This window comes from Lagenorhynchus albirostris, chromosome 18, assembly GCF_949774975.1.
Source record: "Lagenorhynchus albirostris chromosome 18, mLagAlb1.1, whole genome shotgun sequence".
NCBI classification, from domain to species: domain Eukaryota; kingdom Metazoa; phylum Chordata; class Mammalia; order Artiodactyla; family Delphinidae; genus Lagenorhynchus; species Lagenorhynchus albirostris.
In genome coordinates this window covers 26,973,380-26,977,900 of record NC_083112.1, presented here as the reverse complement: position 1 = coordinate 26,977,900, position 4,521 = coordinate 26,973,380, and the positions used below count along the sequence as shown (strand labels likewise).

The following is a 4,521-nucleotide window of genomic DNA, read 5'->3' as shown; positions in this document are numbered from 1 at the left end:
GAAGTGGAAATAGAAGGGAGCACGTGGACACACTACTTACTGTAAAGTTTATGTGTCTGAGACCCTCACTTGGGCACCCTCCTCCAAGGCTTGTACCAAATTATATATTAATAATTTGGAATTCTTTTATTAAATAAAACCCCCATATCATATAAAGTACAAAGTCTAGACTAGTCCTTGTGTACATAACACCACAACTAACCTATTCAAGTAGGCTGGAGTGTAAGAGTCTAACTTTTCTAATCCAACAATCTCAGAGGCTGGTGGTATTTTTTATCAGAAATGGTAAATTTAAATTTAGAAAAAGAGCTTTTGGAGAACTAAATAAAAATGATGTTTCTGAACAATTTGTAATGTACTTATCCTACAAGACCCAGTCTGGTGCTGGATTTGGCCTGCAGTCTATAGTTTGCTGACCTCTGGTGCACAGAAACAAGCGTAATACAATGTGGTAAGTGGTAAAATAGGGGTATGTGTAAAGTGCAAAATGGGCACATGGTGAGAGAAGCAGTTTATTGCCATTGTGTACTGGGAAAGTCTTTCTAGCTCCTACTGTGAATTGGGTTTACTTGGTCTTTTTCGGAAAAAAAAAAAGAAAACAAAGAAGAAGAAGAAGTTTGTTGACCTGTGGTTTAGGCCACAAGCTCCACAAGGAAAAGGCTGCATTGTGTGTTCCCCTTTGTATCCATGGTGTTGACTACAGAGTACATCAGATAGATGCTCATTCATCTTGAAAAATGGAAACCTGAGTCTTGGATACTGATAGGCACTCAAATGCAGATATAAAGCAGGTGTTAAACATATGAATCTCGGTCTCAGGAAAAAATATTGGGGTTGGCAACATGGTATTAGGTAATCAACACAGATGGAATTGCTGAAACTCTGGTATTGACTGAGAGCCTGGAGGGGAGGGTAAGACCTGAGGATGAACTTTGATACTTACAAGAACCATGTTGGTTGCTGTGATGAGTATAGAGAGGCATTTTAGATATACTAGCTGTAGAGTCAAAAGAGATACTTTAAATAAATATGCTCAATAAGTTGGTGAAATGGAACTTTATTGTAACTCTGACTTTCTCTGGCTTTTTCTTGTTTGGCCCATCACTTACAGGAAATGTCAAGTGATTCTGAAGACCACCTGGAGTTGCTTTAACTTCAATCCCCTGAGAAGCCTCAGAAGGTCAAGTATTATCTCCTACTGCTTCTCAGATGCCTTTACATCGTACTGAGTTCCTAGTTAATCTTCCCCATTCCTGTAAAATTCACCTGTGCCACTGCTCTAGGAAGAAATGACACACATTCTTTCAATTTTGGAAACTGAGCTTTTCCTCATACACTCAAGGGGATAATTCCACATTTTGAAAATAGGTTTAAAAATATTGAAAGCTATAAAGATTAGAATAGCTCTTTGAAAATTCTCTAAAAGCACATTAAGTGGTAATAATGTACATGGTCTTAAAAATATATATGAATTTAGATTTCAAAAGTAAAGTAAGAAATCATTTTAAGTGAATTTAGAAATACACATAAAACATGATATTATAGTATATAAAAAACACACACACTTATGAATGTACACATATAGAAACCTAAATGCACACATATACACACAAGTTCCATTTGTGTTCATTACTGATAACAGTTCAACAATAGCAATACAAGCATTAACTGAGATCTTACTGTATGCTAAGGATGAACTAGGTCACTCTAAATATTAGTTTCTTTACCCTACCAACAACTCTGTGAGGTAGATAATAATATTTTTACATTTTTCAATTGCTACTTTGTATAGCCTATACAAATAAAATGTTAAAGGAGTCTAAAAATAAAGCAAAAACTTACTATTCAATTTACTTCAATAAATTGTTTATTTAGCATCTTCTATCTTCTAGTCAGTGTGTCACATGCTTAGACAGAATGCCTTACTTCTGCATAAGAAAGATATATTAATGCAGTCATAGGCATCAAAGGAGCTGTGTGCCCCCAAGGAGAATAACAGTCTCCATGCTAGAAGACAGAAACTAAACTGTACAAAATTTTTCAAAAGGGAGATTTTCAGCTTCTTAAAAACAAACAAACAAAGAAAAAACAACCCAATATCCAGTTACCAATGAAACACTGTTAGTTTTCATTTTTCCTTATTCTTCTTCTTTTCCTTCTTCTAGCTTCCATGTAGATCTTGGCTCTATCTTTTGTATTTCAAATAACCCCTGGTTCAGTTCAAAATGGGATCAAGAGAGGAGTGGAAGTGTGCAAATTTCTTCCCTGCTATTCCCCAAGACATGCTTTTAATTCCTGCTTAATTTTAAGAGCCTGACTGCTAATCTCTTTGGGGGGAAAAAAAAAAACGGTGAGAGTTGGGGTGTGAGGCCCCAGGGCCTGGGTGGGTTGGTGGCTGCCACCATGTCCTTGCCTGTGTGATGCTGGGCTTCAAGGCAGCCCAGTCCTGCCTGGCTGGGGCCACAACAGCTGTGACAGCTGCTACAGAGAGGAAGGAGAATGCCACAGCCCTAGTTTGGGAGTCATGAGTGTACCTTTCCAGGATCTTCACCCTGATGAAGAACCTGGAAGTAAAGCCTACAGAATGCACCCCCTGAAGTTCTGTGGGCTTTACACCCACACCCCTCAGGCTACACCCTGGAGTTTTTCACTCTCACTACTCTACACTCAGCCTCCAGCACCAGGTTTTGGTTCACAGCTTCTGCTCCAGGAAATTGAAAAAGGCCTCTCAGCTCTGCTAGGTCAATAGTGGGAAGTGTCACAGTCTGATATTTCTGTTGGGTGCTTTTTTATGTCTGTGTCCTGTACAGTTTTTCTTTTTGTTTGTTTCATCTTCAGTGAAGTGACTCAGCTGCTTAAGAATGTGTCCATCAAGGGGTCTGGGCCCCTTGTATCACTCCCCCACCCCAAATTCTATCCCTGTTTCATTCCAAGTCTGGTATTAGAGTCATAATTAAATGCAAACAAAATTGTGATATGATAGATAATCATATTGAAGATCCAGAAGAAGGCAATGTGAAATTCTCTTCTGAACTGGATATGATTTTTAATGAGAGTGATCAGGAATTGTGATACTTAGGCTATCAGAAACATGCCTTTATATGATTATTAGTAACTACTTGGGCAGTCATGGAGATTTGTCAGACACGAGGAGTGAAGCATGTAAAAAAAGTCTTGTCTGACTGGTTTGGGTTGTCTAGTCAAAGAGACACTAAGCCACTAGTGTTGTTACTTGTTTCTATAATGAAGCTTTGTTGGCCTTGCACAGAGGCATAGATGGCACACCAGCACATCATCTCCATGAAATCACCTTTGTGGATAATGATAGTGACTTTGGTGATTTAAATGGAGAGCTAGATGAATATGTCCAAAATAAGAAATACAAGTGTGAGGGATTGATTGGAGGAAGAATGATTGGAGCAACCCATGGTCTAAGAGAACTTCTGGTGTTTCTGGAGTGCAACTGTGAGGTGAATGTGATACAGCTGCAGCCTTTGCTGGCTGTTATCCAGGAGGACCAGCAGACCATGGCTTGCCCAGTGATTGTTATCATCAGTGTGGATGCACTCACCAATGGCTCACTGTCCTCTATGATACAGGAAGGATTTAGCTGGGGGACACACTTCAAGAGGGATCATGCTCCCATTTCTGAGCTAGGAAGACCAGAAGGAGCTCCTGCCTCAATAAAGTCACCTACAAGGGCTGGAGAATTGTTTGCCAGGAACAGATGCTATTGCAATGAATTGGACAGTGTGACAGTGGCATGGATTTCCGGGAAGGAGAAAATGTGGAAATATCATTTAGGATCTGAATGTGTGCAGGTAAGCTCTTTATTGTCCCTTGCTCTATAATAAGAGATGTTTTCTGAAAAAGGTAATCATATGGATCTCCTGAAGGCTAGGACACCATGACACATAACTCCTTCAGGTTGGCACATGTTTGGTTGAATAAATATAAAAAGTATTATATTTCCTTAAGATGTGATCTGAGGACCAACAGCTATGCAAATAACCATGAGTGTGTTGAATTGAGAAAAAAATTGAGTTGTAAATTATTTAAATGATATCTGGAATGTACTTACCCAGAAATGCAGATATCAACACAAGGACAATTTGAAAGTGGACAAAATAAGTGTGAGAAAAAGCAGTTAAGAAACTGTTGCTTAGCCCAGAGAAGAATCAGAGGAAACAAGAGGAGACCTGAGGAGACTCTGATGTAAGTCAGGATTTGGTTACCTCACACTATGTGCTGGAAATTTTTTAAAAATTTTTATTGGGGTATAGTTGATTTACAATGTTATGTTAATTTCAGGTGTACAGCAAAGTGAATCTGTTATACATATGTATATATCTATCCACTCTTTTTTAGATTATTTTCCCATTACAGAGTACTGAGTAGAGTTCCCTGTGCTATACAGTAGGTCCTTATTAGTTATATATTTTATATATAGTAGTATGTAATGTCATTCCCAATCTTCCAATTTATCCCTCCCCTCCTTTACCTTCCCCTACCCCAGGTAAC

At 38.6% G+C, this 4,521-nt stretch overlaps 1 pseudogene; it reads left to right on the top strand.

Moving 5' to 3' along the window:
- Window positions 1–446: 446 nt before the first annotated feature.
- On the top strand, window positions 447–4,219 carry LOC132508701 (polypeptide N-acetylgalactosaminyltransferase 11-like; annotated as a pseudogene).
- Window positions 4,220–4,521: the final 302 nt, after the last annotated feature.